At 46.2% G+C, this 21,019-nt stretch overlaps 5 non-coding genes across 5 annotated transcripts; all 5 read right to left on the bottom strand.

The window, feature by feature from the left end:
* Positions 1 to 188: 188 nt before the first annotated feature.
* On the bottom strand, positions 189 to 260 carry TRNAQ-UUG. The gene has a single exon. It is a non-coding gene; the product is annotated as a tRNA-Gln (tRNA).
* A 287-nt stretch (positions 261 to 547) lies between these two features.
* Positions 548 to 619, bottom strand: TRNAD-GUC. The gene has a single exon. It is a non-coding gene; the product is annotated as a tRNA-Asp (tRNA).
* An 875-nt stretch (positions 620 to 1,494) lies between these two features.
* TRNAQ-UUG lies at positions 1,495 to 1,566 on the bottom strand. Its single transcript has one exon. It is a non-coding gene; the product is annotated as a tRNA-Gln (tRNA).
* A 287-nt stretch (positions 1,567 to 1,853) lies between these two features.
* On the bottom strand, positions 1,854 to 1,925 carry TRNAD-GUC. Its single transcript has one exon. It is a non-coding gene; the product is annotated as a tRNA-Asp (tRNA).
* Positions 1,926 to 2,800: 875 nt separating this feature from the next.
* On the bottom strand, positions 2,801 to 2,872 carry TRNAQ-UUG. The gene has a single exon. It is a non-coding gene; the product is annotated as a tRNA-Gln (tRNA).
* Between the last annotated feature and the right edge of the window lie 18,147 nt (positions 2,873 to 21,019).

Below are 21,019 nucleotides of genomic sequence, written 5' to 3'. Positions count from 1 at the left end.
CCGCCATATTAGCGCAAGGTTGGAGTCTAGGGATAGCGATTTGCAGAGCCTATGTTACGAGGTAGCCATTGTCACTAGCTTGAGCAGCATCCACGTTATCAGCAGCTGCTTGTCTCAGTGGCCTTTGTGGCAGTAACACGCAACTTGATAAGCGGAGCAGCAGAAATGCATGGATGGTCTCAAAAGAAAGGTTCCACCGAGATTTGAACTCGGATCGCTGGATTCAAAGTCCAAAGTGCTAACCATTACACCATGGAACCCCTGGCTTGACTGTGGTCTCTGAATTCATCTTTTCACAGCTCCCAACTTCCTTGAAGAGGAAGGGAAGTGGGAGAAATGAATACCCAGCGTAGAATTGGACACATGCTTTAAAGCATCTCTGCCCCCCTCGGAAGTGTAAAATTTGACCCCCTTTAGACTTGGCGTTGAGAGGGGTTGCCATAAGATACATTTCTAGACCAAAAAGGCCCCTCTTGAAAGACCATTTAAAGGACTTGAGCGCAGCTGGTGAAGTGTGTCGGTAAGTAAGTAGAAAACGAAACGTCATCTCCCCGTCGGGGAATCGAACCCCGGTCTCCCGCGTGACAGGCGGGGATACTGTCCACTATACTAACGAGGACCACGTGGTATGCGCTACTGCCGTTGCCTTCTTGCTGCAGTTGAACATATGGCTGGGCATTTTTTCTTCTTAACGGAGAGATGAAGGGTGCATTAAAAGCCCTCAGTAGAGTATACGGTTAGTATGGTCCTGTTTTTTTGGAGCCTTTGCAAGCACCTCAAGTGGTGGCGCGATGGGTAAAGCACCCAATGTGTTTGCGTGAAGTTGTGAGGAGTTCAAATCCCTGCCATGGCATGCAGACTTTGAAGTGGTGGCAAGGTGGTATTGACTTGATTGGGTCCAGGGATTTGGCCACCTCTCCAGGCCAGTGTGCAGTGGGTGACATGAGTTGGGAAAGGGGAGCTGGAATGTCGGGAAAAAAGGCCAGAGATAGAGTACTGATGGGAGAAGTGTCTGTTAAGAAGGGGCAGTGAAGTCAGGGCAAGTAGGGAGCTCTGTAAAGCGCTCCAGGTGATGGATTGGGCTAAGGTGTTTGAGAGAGGCCCAAGTAGCGGGGTCTTGATGTTTTTCCTGGTAGCCAGCGATGCGCACTTACTCTCTTGTCCACTCCGACAAGGGGTTCGGGAAGAGTGTGAGTAGGTGATGTAAACATGGACAAGGAGAAGTCAATGGATTTGGAATGTATTCATTTAGACAGCACTTTCTCCTATTCTTCAATTACAGTGCTTTTCTCCAAATGAGAGAGGCCCGCCATATTAGCGCAAGGTTGGAGTCTAGGGATAGCGATTTGCAGAGCCTATGTTACGAGGTAGCCATTGTCACTAGCTTGAGCAGCATCCACGTTATCAGCAGCTGCTTGTCTCAGTGGCCTTTGTGGCAGTAACACGCAACTTGATAAGCGGAGCAGCAGAAATGCATGGATGGTCTCAAAAGAAAGGTTCCACCGAGATTTGAACTCGGATCGCTGGATTCAAAGTCCAAAGTGCTAACCATTACACCATGGAACCCCTGGCTTGACTGCGGTCTCTGAATTCATCTTTTCACAGCTCCCAACTTCCTTGAAGAGGAAGGGAAGTGGGAGAAATGAATACCCAGCGTAGAATTGGACACATGCTTTAAAGCATCTCTGCCCCCCTCGGAAGTGTAAAATTTGACCCCCTTTAGACTTGGCGTTGAGAGGGGTTGCCATAAGATACATTTCTAGACCAAAAAGGCCCCTCTTGAAAGACCATTTAAAGGACTTGAGCGCAGCTGGTGAAGTGTGTCGGTAAGTAAGTAGAAAACTAAACGTCATCTCCCCGTCGGGGAATCGAACCCCGGTCTCCCGCGTGACAGGCGGGGATACTGTCCACTATACTAACGAGGACCACGTGGTATGCGCTACTGCCGTTGCCTTCTTGCTGCAGTTGAACATATGGCTGGGCATTTTTTCTTCTTAACGGAGAGATGAAGGGTGCATTAAAAGCCCTCAGTAGAGTATACGGTTAGTATGGTCCTGTTTTTTTGGAGCCTTTGCAAGCACCTCAAGTGGTGGCGCGATGGGTAAAGCCCCCAATGTGTTTGCGTGAAGTTGTGAGGAGTTCAAATCCCTGCCATGGCATGCAGACTTTGAAGTGGTGGCAAGGTGGTATTGACTTGATTGGGTCCAGGGATTTGGCCACCTCTCCAGGCCAGTGTGCAGTGGGTGACATGAGTTGGGAAAGGGGAGCTGGAATGTCGGGAAAAAAGGCCAGAGATAGAGTACTGATGGGAGAAGTGTCTGTTAAGAAGGGGCAGTGAAGTCAGGGCATGTAGGGAGCTCTGTAAAGGGCTCCAGGTGATAGATTGGGCTAAGGTGTTTGAGAGAGGCCCAAGTAGCGGGGTCTTGATGTTTTTCCTGGTAGCCAGCGATGCGCACTTACTCTCTTGTCCACTCCGACAAGGGGTTCGGGAAGAGTGTGAGTAGGTGATGTAAACATGGACAAGGAGAAGTCAATGGATTTGGAATGTATTCATTTAGACAGCACTTTCTCCTATTCTTCAATTACAGTGCTTTTCTCCAAATGAGAGAGGCCCGCCATATTAGCGCAAGGTTGGAGTCTAGGGATAGCGATTTGCAGAGCCTATGTTACGAGGTAGCCATTGTCACTAGCTTGAGCAGCATCCACGTTATCAGCAGCTGCTTGTCTCAGTGGCCTTTGTGGCAGTAACACGCAACTTGATAAGCGAAGCAGCAGAAATGCATGGATGGTCTCAAAAGAAAGGTTCCACCGAGATTTGAACTCGGATCGCTGGATTCAAAGTCCAAAGTGCTAACCATTACACCATGGAACCCCTGGCTTGACTGTGGTCTCTGAATTCATCTTTTCACAACTCCCTTTTCTAGTGCATCTGTACGTTAGCATGCGTGTTGTTTCAGCTGTGTTCCCTTTCATCCCATTCCTATGGGTCCTACTGGTCTACTAAAATGTCCCTAGACCATCTAGCAGAACTTTTACATGTAGACTTGACTAACGAAGGGGAAGGAACTCATTGGATTCCCCCCTCCAGTGCCACAATTTTCACCTTTCGGGGGGAGGGAGGACAGGATACCTGTCTTTGACAGGTATCCTTTCCCACTTCTGGGAGTCAGGCAGTGATGTCACTGCAGGGCTTCCTCCTCCCCTGGCCGCCAGGCTAAGAGGAGCGGGGCCTCGTACATGCGCAGTTGGGTTCCCGACGTGAAACCAAAAAGCTTCCCTTACCCGCAATTGTGGCGGTAGTGTAGCCGTTCGGCTTCACACTGGGAACCCTACTGACGACATCGAGCGACAGCAGGACAGGTAAGTGTCCATTTATTAAAAGTCACCAGCTGCAGTATGTGTAGCTGCTGGCTTTTAATATTTTTTTTCCTGGACCTCTTTAAGGAGGGGAAGTGAAGTCAGAACAAGTGGGGAGCTCTGAAAAGGTTGTGGACACTCTAAAGGGATCCAGGTGATGGATTGGGCTAATGGAACAGGGTGTGGTATGGTGTGGTGTGGTGTTCTTAGTAAAGTCAGGCATGTTAAGTTGAGAAGTGTACCAAAAATACACAGCTTGGTTAGACAACAGAAGAATGTAAGAGGAATAAGTAACCAGATACATTGAAGCCAAATAGTAGATGAAGACATATATGTGTATTGGCAATAAAGGTGTGTGACAGTGGTATCTATGCCATTTATGTGTGTGTGGGGGGGGGGGGGGGCTCTAGAAGCTACTCAGGCTTTTGGATGTCTTAACATGTGCCAATAAAATCAGCAGTTGTAGGGGAAAAAAAGGGTAGGCCCCCTTAAACGTTGCGCTCACTGTATGTAAAAATGGTTTCAGGAGATGTCAGCTGAATGGTTGCTCCATCAATTGCTATTGAGCCCTCCCCAGTCTCTTTTTATGACATCATCTTCAATTGAGAACACACTTTTGTTAACCTGTCTTCTCTAATAAAAATCTAATTATTTATTCTTATGTAGTCTCATTAAAATAGGATGCACAATATAGAATCCAAAGCTATAGATACTCTATCTGTTTTGATCTTAGCAATGTTCCTGTTTCACTCTGATCTCCCTAATGTAATTTAACAAAACAGATTATATACATAGTCAGAAAACATATTTATTATGTTGATGTTCTTTATTCCTCAGAAACTCAATAGGATAACTGAATTTACCAAAATAATTGTATTAGATAAGTAAAGATGTTATATCGTTTTCATGGAACCTGCTCCTTGTTTGTGCTGATGTCATTTGTTTCCCCAGAACACATTACCGGAGCAAGGTCTTGACCATCAAACTGGTGATAACAATAATATACAAGGAGTATGAGGTCATAATGGGATATTGGCATTGGGAGCTGGCTGCTGTTAGTGTTAGGTCATCTTTACAGTTGTCTGGAACTTATGTCTTATCTAAACCTCTGGTGTACAGAAGGCCAAAGAAAAGAAAAGTAAAATGTATTCTAAATCTAGATTTATTGAAGGTCAAAATAAGGACACAGATGATTTGGAGACAATGTATTTTCCAATGTATGGCTTTCCACCATGTTTTTGTGACAAGAGAGTGCAATTATTGGTGGTGATCCAATAAGACGTGTGTTTAGACTGATTATTAAAATTAAATAAAAAATCATGTATACAACTTAAATACTTTTGCCATAGTTCCAAGAAAGAATTTTTTTTGTGCACATGATAGGATGATGGAAGTCAGCAGAGCATCTACTCATTTACTAAGCTTTGGAGCAACTGCTCTTACAGAGTCTATCTTGCAGAGCCTATTTGCCTTTAGTAAATCAACCCAGCATGCAGCTGTAGAGCAGGGTTCAGCGTAGCCTCATTCAAATGTGACAGGAAGCATAATTTCTGCACGGGCCACAAAGCAAATCATCAAGGCTGTGGCATGTGTACACCCCCAGCCACTGCTTTTCCAGTTAAAGGAGGAGCAGATGTAAAGTGTTAAAAAAGGCTTCACCCCAGTACTGTTTTTTAGAGCGAAGGTTGGCTCTTTAGTGATAACAACCGATGCGCCCAAAAGCCACTCGGCGGTTATCCTAAAGGAGTGGGAGAGGACGTCCTCTCCCTTTCGCCACTTTTCCCAGGCCTCCCATCCCACTGGGAGACCCAAGCCACCAGTCAGAACATCTGCCAGCCAGGCTGAGACTCAAACAAAGCCAGATTCGGTTCTGATCGGGTCTTCGATGTAAAATCCCAGAAGCGACGTCAAAACATCACTTCCGGTTTACTAGGCTGCCATTAGGGCTGATTTTCAAAAACAATGACACCCACAAATGTAAACAATGTTCAAATCACACATGTGTGGTATCACCACAATTATCTGAGTGAGGGCAATAATTCTAGCAAAATACCTCCTCTGTAACTCTAACCTAGTAACCGTTGGATTTTTTTAAATTGACGCCTATGGAGATTTTGTAGGTACCGTAGTTTGTCGCCATTTCACGAGTGTGTGCAATTTCAAAGCATGACAGGTTAGTTATCTATTTACTCAGCTTAACATCATGTTTCACATTGAACAAGAAAATTGGGCTGAATTTACTGTTTAGTTGTTTTTTTAATTCGTGAAAATGTATTTTTTCCAAACAAAATGTGTTTGAAAGACTGCAGTGCAAATACCATGTGACATAAAATATTGCAATGATCACCATTTTATTCTTTAGGGTCTCTGCTAAAAAAAAAAAATATATAATGTTTGGGAATTCTAAGTAATTTTCTAGCAAAAAAAACAGATTTTAACTGATTTTAAGCAACAAATGTCAGAAATAGGCTTAGGCGTGAAAGGGATAAACAAGCCCTTAGAGAAAATCCTATCTAGGTGCAGAGTGAACAAACAATTGCATTTTTTTTTACAATCAATTATAAAGTAGCTTGTTTAGCCTATGTTATATGAAATGTTATATATGTTAGATCAATTTATGAAGGGTTAAAATGGCAGCAATAAAATGTCTTCTCTGTCCTTCCACGGGTATGTGCTCACACTGATGCAATTCCAGCATTAATCGCAATATTGAAAAGTGTTTTCCTTATGCATTTTTTAGCTCTGGTGAGCCCCTTTGCTCAGCAATCTGTACTGTCTACATACCTTGCTTTTGTTTTTGTTTCCTCCCTATGCCTTACCCTTAAATCATGGCCTTTCTTATCTCTATTAGCTGTCCAACTTGTAAGTCTGTTTCTTAAGTGAGAATTTTCCTCTGCAAAGCCAGCCATTTTTTATTACCTCCTTAATTGGTAATTGGAAGTTCACACCCCCCATTCCTAGCAGTATATAACTAAGCATCTCTTGGGAAAGGCACGTTTGCCAAGGGGTGGCACGTTTGCAGATGGGGTTCTTTCTCAAAGTGGGGGTAATTCTATAAGTGGGAGCACTTCTGACTCTGCACTTCAGCGAATGCACAAAGGAACACTAGAAAATACCTTGAAATCTCCCATACAGGTGACTTTGTTCACATTTTCTGCTTCCTCCTTCTAAAATGCACTGTCTACCACTCCTTCTAACAGCTGTGTCTAGTATCCTTAAACTAACTCTCCTGCACACCTCTCCTCCACTCCACACCTTCTATATATCACCATCACTTCTGTCCTCTCCCTATTACTGCAACCAACAACTCCTACTCATTTTAAATCCACACACACAATACTCCAGACCACTGGGGTATGTCCCTTCATATAAATCACACTCCGACATTACCTCCCTCACCCTTCTGCTTCTCCTATCCTCTGGTGATGTATCCCCAAACCCTGGGCCTACTTCATTTAACTGTATTCAACGCACCCATTATTCTACACCCTCTGGCTGCAGTCGCAATGCACACAATCTAGTTCCCATTTCCCCTCTTCCCAAGACCAGACTCCCTTTCTCTTGCGCCCTTTGGAATGCTCGCTCTGTCTGTAACAAACTCACCTTCCTCCATGATCTCTTTATCACTAACTCATTTAATCGACTCGTCATTATCAAAACCTAGCTTCACGATTCCGACACTGCGTCTTCTGCTGCTCTATCCCACGGTGGTCTTCTGTGGACTCACTCCCCCAGACCGAGTGAACGCAAAGAAGGGGGTGTTGGAATCATTTTAAAACCACATAGCACCTTTCAAGTACTCCCCCCATCTCCCTCTCTGTCACTCTCCTCATTTGAGGCCCACTGTATTGTATTTGTCTCTTCTCCCCAGTTTTAAATGTATATATTTTTTTACTTTTTACTATAATAAATATCCCAAAAATTTAGAAAAATAAACTATTTTCTTCAGTTTAGGCAAATATGTATTCTTCTACATATTTTTGGTACCAAAAAAAACACAATTAGCGTACATTGATTAGTTTGCGCAAAAGACATTGTGGCCGCCGGCAATTCACAGGTCCCTTTATACTCCTGGATACATGTATAGAGCCATGGCAGGTCCTTTTATACGCCTATATGCATGTATAGAGCCATGACAGGCCCTCTTTATACATCTATAGAGCCATGACAGGCCCTCTTTATACATCTATAGAGCCATGACAGGCCCTCATTATACTCCTTTATACATGTATAGAGCCATGACAGGTCCTCTTTATAGTCCTATATACATTTATAGAGCCATGGCAGGTCCTCTTTATATTCCTTTACATGTATAGAGCCATGACAGGTCCTCTTTATACTTCTTTATACATGTATAGAGCCATGACAGGTTCTCTTTATACATCTATAGAGCCATGACAGGCTCTCGTTATACTCCTTTATACATGTATAGAGCCATGACAGGTCCTCTTTATACTCCTATACATGCATAGAGCAATGACAGGTCCTCTTTATACTCCTTTATACATGTATAGAGCCATGACGGGTCCCCTTTAGTTATCATGATATAAAATAATGAATGTGGGGGCCTTTTGGTTGGCGTGATTTTTTTTCTGGGGGGGCAGCATTTAATTCTTGGTCCCAGGCAGCACAATGTCTTGGGCCGGCACTGATCCAACCGCACTTTTAGCGTTGCTTACAATTCTGCTTTCTCCTCTCCTCTTCCTTTCTCTGTTGGGGTCTCCCAAGGTTCTGTTCTTGGACCCCTCCTTTTTTCAATCTACACCTCCACCCTGGGTCAGCCTTCCACAGCTTCCAAAACCATCTCTACGCTGACGACACTCAAATCTATTTCTCTACCCCTCAACTCACTCCATCATTCTCTTCACGTATCACTAATTTACTATCGGATATATCAGTCTGGATGTCACACCACTTCCTCAAACTTAATATATCCAAAACTTATAATTGTTCCTCCCCCACGTGCCTCCTCCCCCAATCTCTCTGTCAAAATCGATGGCACAACTATCAGCCCATCAACTCATGCCAAGGTTCTAGGTGTAGTCCTGGACTCGGAACTCTCCTTTAAGCCCTACATCCAATCACTGTCCAAATCTTGCCACCTCAACCTCCGCAACATCTCCAGAATATGCCCCTTTTTAACCAATGACACCACAAAGCTCTCAATTCACACTCCTTAATTACTGCAACTCTCTCCTCATTGGCTTACCCCTACATACTCTATCCCCCCTTCAATCCATCATGAATGCTGCTGCCAGACTCATCCACCTTACTAATCGCTTTATGTCTGCTACTCCTCTCTGTCAATCCCTCCACTGGCTTCCGCTCACCCAACGAATAAATTCAAAATACTAACGACTACCTACAAAGCCATCCACAACTTTGCCCCTAGCTACATCACTGACTTAGTCTCAAAATACCAACCTAATCATTCTCTTTGTACTTCGCAAGACCTCTTGCTCTCTAGCTCTCTCATCACCTCCTCCCATGCTCGTCTCCAGGACTTTTCCAGAGCCTCTCCAAGCCTATGGAACACCTTACCCCAATCTGTCCGCTTATCTCCTACTCTATTAGCTTTTAGACAATCCCTGAAAACCCTACTCTTCAGAGAAGCCTATCCTACCCACACCTAACAACTGTATTTTCATCTTGTCCATCTGATCATCCCCCACAGCCACTACCCTTTGTTCCACTTGACCCTCCCTTCTAGATTGTAAGCTCTAATGAGCAGGGCCCTCCGATCCCTCCTGTATTGTATTGTAATTGTACTGCCTTCCCTGAAGTTGTAAAGTGCTGCACAAACTGCTGATGCTATATAAATCCTGTATAATAATAATATTTTCCCCCACCCTCACTGCTGGGCCTTTCACATAATTAATTAAACCTCAGGGACTAACATTCCTTTACACATCAGGATTTACAAAAATCATTACGGTGTAAATTTATCTGTGAAGAAAATAGACTTTATTTAGTATTTTCTCATAGGTTCGGTTTGTTTTTAAGAACCCCTGGACCGATCTGGGTGAAATTTGGATATGTTGGTCCCCCAGATCGGGGATATGTAATTGTAGGGATACCTTGTGTGGAAAGGGGTGTTGCAACTTTTGGGAAAATTGTGTGCTCTCTGCCTGGAGATAATTGGTTTATTCCTTATCTCCCAGGCAGATAAAATTATATATGATAAAAATCGCATAGTCATAATACATAGTTTGACCATGTGTTGATACTTGATACATGAAATAAGATGCTTGAATATGCAGAAGGGCCAACATGTTTCACAAAAATGCTTCTTCAGGGCACCGCATGCATCTCTGATTTCATCTAAGTTACATGTATCAAGTATCAACATGTATTATGACTATGTGATTTTTATCATATATCATTTTATCTGATATTATATAAAACACTTTATATTTTATTAAAAATATTTTCATTTGTAAGCTCACCTTGGTAACAGACACATTATCTCCAATTAAAATCCCATTAACCATGAGGGAGCGTTGTCTCTCACTTATTTTCTCTTTTGAACAATTCTTTGTTGTAATCTTTAATGAGTTTATTTCTTTCGTCCACGTGCAGTGAGATTAGCTACAGTACCATGGACTGTAAACTTCTTGACAATGTTGTGCACAGTGGACACAGGAACATTAAGATCTCTGAAGATGGACTTGTAACCTTGAGATTGTCCATACTTTTCCACAATTTTTGTTTTCAAATCCTCAGACAATTCTTTGCTGCTCTTTCTCTTCTCCATGCACAACAGAAAGGTTGGGTCACTTTTTCACCATTTTACCTGGTTGACGGTGTGATTTCTATATTGTCAGCACCTGTTAATTGATACAGGTGAGTTCAATTACAAATTACAGGAGTATCACAAACTTGAAATGCAATTATTTCTTACAATTTTTAGAAGGTGCCAAGAATTTTGTCCAGTCCATTTTTGAAGTTTTGCATGGAATGGGTCAGATTTGGCTTTTTGTTTCTCATTTTTTTTGTGTGTCATACCAATACAAACAAAAGAAATACACATGAGTGGTTAAACCTTTGTAATTGCAAAAATGTTTTGGTCGAAGTGGTGCATTATCTGACAGAAATGCAGGGGTACCGATATTTTTGCCCATGACTGTAACTGTTCTGCATTTACTTTCTTTCTTATTCAATGACCCCCCTAGTATGCTAAAACATTGTGTAACAGAAAAAATTTGCAAAGATATAAAATAGGGTTTTCACCTTTTTAATCCTTTGTTACATTTCAGCATTGCTGATTTCCTGCAGCCACTTCTTGTCTGCATGCACTTCAGTGAAGGCTGCTTGGGCCTTTCTCAGATTTCCTAAGTAGTTCCATGATGGTGATAACAGTGGACCATTCCTGTGTAATGTGTGACGGGACATCCACATGTACATAGGCGTGCGCACAGGGTGTGCCAGGTGTGCCTGGGCACACCCTAATCACCCTGTGCTTCACAAATTTCCCCTGCTGCTTGGCTGCAGAGAACAGGGACTAGGCAATCTCTGCCTTCGGTCCTTTTTTCTGTCTCAAAACTGACACATCAGGGGTCTGTTTAGACCCCTGATAGTTCACTAAAGCCCCTCCAATGGGGCACCTAAAATATTGTAAAAAAAAAAAAACAACCTCTGCCCTACTGATGCCCTCCACCACTCTACTGACACTGTCCATTGCCCTACTGATAGAGATACAGGGGTAGATTCAGGTAGATTTGCCCATTTTTTACACATGCGCAGCGCAGCTCAATTGCTCTGCGCCGGCGCAATTGGGCGAGATTGCCACCTGATTCAGGATGCCTTTTGTGTGTAAATTTGTGCCTGTGTAAGCTTAAATTGAGGGTGCAAGCCAGCGCAAGTGAAAGTGGGTGTGCCCCTATGCAAATGATGGTCTGTCCGTTCAGCAGTGGCTTGCGCCCGGCGCATCCTTGACGGTGCATGCGCAGATCGAACGCGCCCGTGTGCGCATGCGTGCAACTGTGCCTGTCCTACTTCCTGGGCTACGCTGGCCCACCTGCTTGCACTGAGCAAATAAATAGGGGCAGACCTGCGCATGTGCTGTGCAAAATTACATCCTGCTTTTTCCACCCCCCCTGAGCAAGGTAATTTTGCCCTTTATTTGCGATGGCACCTCCTCGTAGGGAAAAAAAAGAGAAAAAATAATTTCAATCTCTCTGAGATGGAGATCATGCTGGCGGCACTCACTCGCCATACTGCTGTCCTGTATGGTGCCCAGCGGAAGAATACCACCACAGCCCAAAGGAGGGCAATCTTTGATGCCATCACTTTGGACATGAATGCGCTGGGCAATGAGGAGAGGACCTGGGACGAGATACAGAAAAAGCTAAATGATATGCGGCGTTGGGTCCGGGACAAAATGGTGTTAATCCGCAAGCATGCCAGGGGCACGGGAGGAGGACCAGCCTGCCCTTTACGTTTGAATGCGGAGGAGGAGGTGATTGCCCAAAGTTTCGCGCTGGAGCAGGTGGAGGGAGTCCCAGGATATGATTCCACTGTTGGGGACTTGGGGACAGGTAAGTGTGGTTTATCTCATATTTGCTGTGTATCATGGGAGGGGGTAGAAGGGAACATGTGAGGGGGTAGAAGGGAACATGTAACAAGTGTGTTTTATCTCATATTTGCTGTGTATCATGGGAGGGGGTAGAAGGGAACATGTGAGGGGGTAGAAGGGAACATGAAACAAGTGCGTTTTATCTCGTATTTGCTGTGTATCATGGGAGGGGGTAGAAGGGAACATGTGACAAGTGTGTGGCTCCACCAACATGTATTTTTTTGTGCCATCCACAGATGTTGAGGATGAAGCTGGGCCGTCGTCGGCTGAAGGGCGACCCACGCCATCACCACAACATCATGGGGTCCAGTCAACCCCCATGCAAGTACTGGGCATGTTGGTGGAGGAGGAGAGCAGCCATAGGCCATCTATGAAGGAGGAAGTGGTGGAGGAGTCTATTGACCTCCACCAGGAGGCCTCTATATACCTCCAGGAGGATCCCACCATCCCTGACCTCCCCACCACCCCCCGACCATAACGTCATCCCCCTCCAGGGCAAGCCCCTCCAGTGTCCCTCCCACCATTGTCCCTCCCACCATTGTCGCCCCCTCCAGTGTCCCTCCCACCAGTGTGACCCCCTCCCCTTCTTCTCCCTCAGTCCGTGCCCCAGCCTCTCCTCTTAGGAAGGCTCTCTCCAAAACAAGGGGTGTTCCCTCAGGCCTCCGAGAGGGGCTGCAGGAGGAACAGGCCCGGCAGACCCGCCATATAGGGGCCATGGTGGGGGATTTAAGGCGGGTGGCGGACAGCCTGGCATCCTCCTCCTCCTCAGTGCAGCAGGCCCTCACCCTGCATGCTGACCTGGGGAAAAGAGACACAGTGAGCCTGGAGAAAGTCAGCGTGAACTGTGTAGCCATGGCCACCTGCATGGTAGAGCAGCAGGACGCCACCGCTTTGCTCACAGCGGAGGTGAGCAGGTTGGCAGGGGCGGTGGAGGCCAACACTGATGCTGTGCGGGAGGAGGGGAGACGAAACCGGCGGCAACAGAGGAACACTACCACCCGGCAGCTGCGGATGTTGGCACAAACCAACAGTGTGCTCACCCGCCTGGCCAACGCCATGGAGGGCAGGCAGGCACCACCTGCCAGGAGTGAGGAAGTAGGGGATGCTGCTGCTCCCCCCTTCCATCCCCACCCCATGCTCCATCCCCACCCCAGGCTCCATCCTCAGCCCAGGCTCCACCACGCCGACTGAGGAGCCAGAGCCGGGGCACCCTTGGCACCAGGATGTCGAAAAGAAACAAATAATAATTTTCCTGTGCCTTTTTTTTTTTTAAATATCCCTTGGTGCTCAGATAAGGAGCTTTTTCTATTTAGTTGGATTATGCTCATATGATGATTTGTTTTTGATATTTATTTTTTGCTCAGATTATGAGCTTTTCTATTTTTATTTAATGCTCAGATTATGAGCTTTTATATTTTTATTTTATGCTCAAAGTTTGAGTTTTTATTTTATTTTGTAGTCCCTACACAGGGTGAGGAGTGTATACTACAGTGTGACTGGTGTGTGAATGGGGGGGGGTGTCACTCCTGCTGGAAAAGGGGTGTCACCCTCTGCCATGTGAAAGGTGTATGAATGGACAGCAACATAATTGGAGCCTTGATGCGGCGTTGCTGCTCCCTAATACCATGGGGTATCCTTGGGTCTAATCCAATTTTGGGTGCATGTGGGGTGTGTGTGCTAGGGACCACAGTGGTGTGCACGCGTGCATTCTACTTGTGACATGATTAATGTGTGTGTTTAATGTGCAAAGAGACGTTCCACGAGACCACTCCTGATTGCTCTTCCCTCAGTAGACTGGGTAGAGTTTCTTGGGGGGGGGATTGTGTGGTTCGGGGGTCAGGTCATCACATATGTCAATCTCCAGGCCCTTTCTCATGGCGAAGTTGTGCAGAATACAACATGCCCCGATGATCTGGCACACAAAGTTTGGGGAATACAACAGGGTACCCCCAGACTTATCCAGGCATCTGAAACGTGACTTCAGGAGACCAAAGGTGCGTTCCACCCAGGGCCGGCACTACCACTAGGCGGATTAGGCAGCCGCCTAGAGCGCACTGCCGCCTAGAGCGCAGCCATGGCCAGTCACCTACTCATCCCCGCTGGATGTAACCTTTGGAGCGGTGCGTTGCGGTCCCTGTGCGGTGTGTCTTTAGGAGTGTGCATGGTACTGGAGCGGTCCGGAGGAGAGGGAATGTCTACTGCCGGGGATAGTGCAGGGGCGCGGGGAGGGAACTTTCACATCAACATGCAGTAGACTGATAGATCCCTCCCCCGGCTCACACAGCGGCAGAGTTGTTCGGTGGCTCAGGGCTCTAAAGCCGAAGAGCTGGGCCGCCTCCTTCACAGTCACTGGTCGGGACTCGTGAGTGGGTGTGGCCAGCCAAGGGATGATCCCGCCTGTCATTGGGGAACGGAGTGGGCGGCCTCAGGGATGATCACAGGTCTTTCTGGGCAGAGCAGCAGGTAAAAAAAAATGGTTCTAAAAATGCTGTTTTGTTTTTGATGAAGCCACTGGACTAGGAGAAATTGAGTTGAAAATTGCTCAGTCAGGACAGGGCTACAGGAAAACACAGCTATCATCTTGATCTTTGTCAACTGTATGACTTATATCTTTAGACTTTTACATAGAAGTAAAAAGTGCTATTAGCTGGCAAAGATCAAGATAGTATCACTAGGTATCTACTGACTGAGCAATTTTCAACTCAATTTCTCCTAGTCCTCTGCCCTGCTGTCACCCAGTCCTCTGCCCTGCTGTCACCCAGTCCTCTGCCCTGCTGTCACCCAGTCCTCTGCCCTGCTGTCACCCAGTTCTCCGCCCTGCTGTCACCCAGTCCTCTGCCCTGCTGTCACCCAGTCCTCTGCCCTGCTGTCACCCAGTCCTCCGCCTTGCTGTCACCCACTCCTCTGCCATGCTGTCACCCAGTCCTCAGCCATGCTGTCACCCAGTCCTCAGCCATGCTGTCACCCAGTCCTCTCCTCTGCCCTGCTGTTACCCAGTCCTCTGCCCTGCTGTCACCCAGTCCTCTGCCCTGCTGTCACCCAGTCCTCTCCTCCGCCCTGCTGTCACCCAGTCCTCTGCCCTGCTGTCACCCAGTCCTCTGCCCTGCTGTCACCCAGTCCTCTCCTCTGCCCTGCTGTCACCCAGTCCTCAGCCTTGCTGTCACCCAGTCCTCTGCCTTGCTGTCACCCACTCCTCCGCCTTGCTGTCACCCACTCCTCCACCCTGCTGTCACCCAGTCCTCAGCCATGCTGTCACCCAGTCCTCAGCCATGCTGTCACCCAGTCCTCAGCCATGCTGTCACCCAGTCCTCTCCTCTGCCCTGCTGTCACCCAGTCCTCAGCCTTGCTGTCACCCAGTCCTCCGCCCTGTTGTCACCCAGTTCCCTGCCCTGCTGTCACCCAGTCCTCCGCCTTGCTGTCACCCACTCCTCCGCCTTGCTGTCACCCACTCCTCTGCCCTGCTGTCACCCACTCCTCAGCATGGCTGGGAGGACTGGGTGACAGCAGGGCGGAGGAGAGGACTGGGTGACAGCATGGCAGAGGACTGGGTGACACCCAGTCCTCAGCCATGCTGTCACCCAGTCCTTTCCTCTGCCCTGCTGTCACCCAGTCCTCTGCCCTGCTGTCACCCAGTCCTCTGCCCTGCTGTCACCCAGTCCTCTGCCCTGCTGTCACACAGTCCTCTGCCATGCTGTCACACAGTCCTCTGCCATGCTGTCACACAGTTCCCCCGCCATACTGTCACCCAGCCCTCTGCTGTCACCCAGTTCTCTCTCTAAAAAAAAAGAAAAAAATTGTTGGCAACTATGCTCGCTGTGTACGGCAGTTCAATGAGGGTCAACAAACATCACAGGGGGTATAGACAGGGCCGGTGCTAGACTTTTGCGCCCTTTCTATACCTTATAGAGATATAAAAATTATATTTTAGCATTATATAAGTTTGATTTTAAAAAAAAATTGGGAGGGGGGGGGGCGCAAGTAGCTGGTCTCGCCTAGGGCGCAAAAAAGTCTAGCACCGGCCCTGGTTCCACCACTGCACGGGTACGTGCGTGAGCTTCATTATATCTTTCCTCTCCTGGGGTTTGGGGGTTCCGGAATGGGGTCATGAGATGGGGTCCCAGTGCATATGCCGCGTCACCTGGAAGGGAAAAGACAGGAGAATGTTAGTCATGCATGTGCCCCTCGTGATGTCTGCATCATGGGGGGGGACAGTCATACCTGACACCCATGTCACTCACCAACCAGCCAGTTGTCCCCATACATGTTCTGTTCAAATTCGGTGGGGATGCTGCTCTGACGGAATATAAAGCTGTCATGACAGGACCCGGGGTGTTTGGCACGGACGTGCCATATGAGGCCTTGGGCATCCACTATCACCTGAACATTGATGGAATGCCAATGCTTTCTATTGCAGTATATGTGCTCGGTCTCACGGGGGGGCTGTAGTGCCACATGGGTGCAATCAATGGCACCCACGGTGCGTGGGAATCTGGCAATTTGATAGAAATCTGTCACTGCCCTCTGCCGCTGGACCTCCTGGGTGGGTTTGATGAAGTGGTGGGACATGCGTCTCAGGATTGCAGGGATAACCTGGTGCACAAATCTGCTCATGGAGGATTGTGACATCCCAGCCACAATTCCACCTGTACGTGGCCAGGAAATGCAGGGTTGCCACTACCTTGACCAGTGGCTCCACTGCATGTCCACGATGTGTCTGGCTGGTGATGTCATCATGCAGGATTGTGGCTAATTCAGCGTTAGTTTCTCATTTGCATATTTGCTGAGGGAAAACAATGAGAGCGCAAGTTGCACCCTGCGCAAAAATGCACATTACATGCGCCGGGGCAGAGAAACTGTGTCCGTTGAAAAAAGCCTAATTTCAGGCTTAGCTTGTTTTCTGGGTCATCCGCATATTTGCCTGGGCGCAAATCCGTACTTGCGCGGCGTATATCGCGATTGCGCACGCGCAAGTCGTACCTGAATCCGGGCCACAGTATATATATGCACACATATTGTGTTTAAGCTTTGGGATGCACACCCTAATGCAATAGGCTGTGCACACCTATGCACATGTAGTTTGCATTGAAAGAGTATGTGACATCTTGACTGTTGGGAGACAAAGAGAGTGCTGTCTGAACAAGGACCTTCATGGCAGGATCGCCAGGTATAATTTTTAATAAAAGCTAGAGATCTAAACACTTTGAAAATGTTTTTTGATATTGCATGAATATGATGGCCCGGATTCACGTAGCACTTACGCCGACGTCTCTCGAGATACGCCGCGTAAGTGCACATATGCGCCGTCGTATCTATGCGCCTGACTCTGAAAGCAAGATACGCCTGTAAATAGGCTTCATACGACCGACGTAGGTTTCCTACGCTGTCGTATCGTGGACGCATATTTACGCTGGCCGCAAGGGGGGCTCCCATTGATTTACGATTCGAATACGCAAATGAGTGAGATACGCCGATTCACGAACGTACTTGCGCCCGGCGCATTAATATACGCGGTTTACGTAAGTCGTACAGCCAGCGTAAAGTTACGACTCATATAGCAGGTGTAAGTCAGCAGCCTCAATGCAAATGGCTGCACCAGGGAACACAGCCATCGTTTTTTACGTCGTTTACGTAGTACGTGAATAGGGCTGGGCGTAGGTTACATTCACGTCGTAGGCAGTGATTTGACGTATCTTAGGAGTTCGTTCCGACGTGATTCTGAGCATGCGCACTGGGATACGTCCATGAGCCGGCGCATTCGCCGTTCGTTATTCGTATCTTAATGGCACTCGGCCCATCATTTACATGGGGTCACGCCTCATTAGCATGGCTCACGCCCACTGCCACTTACGACGAGTTACGCAGAGGGAACCCAGCGTAGATTTGGGAGCAAGTGCTTTGTGAATACTGTGCTCACCGCTCTGCGCTATGTCGGTGTAGCGTATATTCGATACGCTACGCCGGCATAACAATGCGCCGCTGTATGTGAATCCGGGCCGATGTTTATATGGGGTTTTAGAAATTGGGATCAAATATACCCTAATTCCCATAACCTACTTCAACATTGCTTTCTTGCAAAATCTGGGCCATGTATGGGGAGCTTCCTACCTTTCCCATATGTGTTGTATGTCAGTAAACTTTACAGTTCAAAGCCAAAAGAATATATTTTGAGAAATTTGCAGTTCATTTATAATATAGAATTATTACGGGAATTGGGAATGTTGATAGTCATTTTTACTTAAATCCAGATGCTTGCGTGTCACAGACTGTGACGTCTTTATCTATTTATAAATTTCCATAACTGATTGTAAGTCCCATAATGCATTCAGTTAGTAGTAATTGTCAGGTTTGCAGTCAGATTAATAGGCAAGCTGTTGGAAAGAAAAAAGGGAAGAATGTACAAACAACAATTGAAAAACCATTGGTGGAAAAACTTGAATGTAGCTGAAGTGGCAATAAAGGAGAAGTATGGACAAAGCATGTTTGGCCCTACTTCTCCTATGGATCACAGGAGTGCAGTTCATTCTTCAGAAATTGTGCGACTTCATCTGAAATCACTAAATTTCAAAGCCGCATGTCAGTGTGACTTTGGGTGCAACTTTAAAGTCGCACCTGAAACCACCAAAAGTAGTGCAGGAACTACTTTTTTAAATCAATGCGACACCACAAAAAGTCAGTGTTGCATCAATTTGAACATTGCCAACAATAGGGTGCAGACTTTTATGTGATTTAGCCAGTTAGATCACATGACAAGTTGCTCCAATGTGAACGGGGGCTCAAACAACATGCTTATTCTTCCAAAAATATATATATACTTTTTTCAATCTGCGGTGGTGCTGAAAAAAAGAAAACAGAAAAAAAAGTTAAGTGAACAATAAACAGACTCTAAAAAGTGCACTTAAAGATGTGCTTTGTCCACCCCCAAAGAGGGGTGGTGTATTGCCTGTGTCCTCTGCAGTGTGCACCATAAAGCTACGTGGTGTGTGTACTGCCTTTGTCCTCTGTAGTTTGCACCTAAAGCTACTTGGTGTGTACTGCCCGTGTCCTCTGCAGTTTGCACCTAAAGCTACGTAGTGTGTGTAATGCCTTTGTCCTCTGCAGTTTGCACCTAAAGCTACTTGGTGTGTACTGCCCGTGTCCTCTGCAGTGTGCACCTAAAGCTATGTGGTGTGTGTACTGTCTGTATCTGTGCTATTTTTCTCAATGATTTTCATCCATATTGCAGGGACCAGACATTACATTAAAGCCGCAAGCAGTTTTAAATTACTTTTTTCTTATAGTAATCTCATTTTGTGCAGGGACAGTTCTAAACATGTGCCACTTCACAGGCGTACTATAGACACCCAGCAGGTACAATATTTAAAGGAATTTTTCATTTATTTATTTTTTAATTTAAGCACCATTAAAATCGCTGCTCCAGAAAAAACTACAGTTTTTAAAACTTTTTTTCCATTGATACATGTTCCCTGGGGCAAGACCCGGGTTCTCAAAGACGTTTTACGACAATAACTTGCATATTAGGCTTTAAAATTAGCACTTTTGAATTCGAACGTTCGAGTCCCATAGACATCCGTTCGAAGGTTCTGGTGCAAACCGAACGGGGTGATGTTCGGCTCATCCCTAGTGGTGACACTGTGCCCGGTGATCTTTGACTTTTCCCATGTTGTTCAGGTAGATCTTCACCTCTTTAAGGTTGCCTACCTTTGCTTTAGTTGCTCTATGCATACTACAAATCCCATAATTTATAGTCAATCTAAAGAGAGAGCAAGGGAGGGTGGGTGCGTTCCTGCATACAGTGGGATCATGGAGAAAAAACATAGCCACCCTCTAACAGGAAGTCGGATCACAGCAGAAAAAGAGCAATTTGGAAATTTGGAAGAGGGTTAGGAGCAATAGATGGAACTTTTTTTGAGTTAAGAATACATACTTGAATATAATTCCTTGTTTTCAAACTAGAGTTTAGTGTCACTTTAATTCAAAATCTGTGAACTGAATCCCAAATGACAATGAGCAACTTTTTATATTAGAAGGATGCAAAGTGGTTAAATTAACCAGATACAAAAAAAAATAATAATCAAAGATTTAGGTTGTTGGAATTCTGTCGTTTTTACTAAAACTTAATGGAGAGATATTATTTTAACCATTGCATATTCTCAGCCATTGTTAACGCTTTATCCATTCCTGAGCAGCCACCAGCCCTTGTGTGAGGATGGGAGATCTTCAACAAGCGTTATTACACAAAATCACATTAGTGGTACCGGAAAAGAAAATACAAGGATGCTAACCTAATAATCATCTGCCGTTTCCTGACGTTGGTTTATTCAGCGAGGTTAACGTTTTCTGTACGTGTGGGAGAATAATTCATCATACGGGTGAAATACTTATCGCTGTCATGGCCAAAATCAGATTTTGTGGAAGGAAAACCCATGTGCCCTAATGTCACAGGAGAATGAGCTGACTTTGCTGACGTCATATTAGATGCAGTTTTACAGAGTAACTTCAAAAGTTGCCAATTCTCCTGACCGTTGTGGTTTGGCATGGAGAGCCCCAACGACTCTGCGCTGAATTGTAGTGGGGTTCTTCCTCTAGAGTGTTCTACAAAGGTGTGCATTGACCCAAGTTTGTTGTCTAGAAGGTAATGGATATCTTTGGGTAGTAGATGATGTGCCAATAATATTCCAGGGAATTGTGGTTTGACCAGGTTGCATGGTTTAGAATTGGCTATAAATGGAGGAAAGCATGTTCATTCAATCATTACCAAGTCTAATATCACACTATACCATCCCTAAAAAGCAATCCACAGTGAATTGCTCTCCAGAGGAGCATGCTAAGAAATCTATCCGCTGGAATCCAGTCCAGCGGACTGATCCGGTCGTCTGTACAGACTTACCGGATCAGTCCGTCCGCTCCCCTCCCTCGCATGCGTCGTAATGATTCGACGCATGTGTGAAAGTATTTACCTTCCAGCGTCGCGTACGTCGCCGCGTCATTGTCGCGGCGTTGGCGCGACACGTCACCGCGGATGTATTCCGTGCGGATTTCGATCTGATGGTGTGTACAGCCATCAGATCCAAATCCGCCAGAGGATTT

Source organism: Rana temporaria, chromosome 4, assembly GCF_905171775.1.
Source record: "Rana temporaria chromosome 4, aRanTem1.1, whole genome shotgun sequence".
NCBI lineage: Eukaryota > Metazoa > Chordata > Amphibia > Anura > Ranidae > Rana > Rana temporaria.
This window is presented reverse-complemented; position numbering and strand designations above follow the sequence as displayed.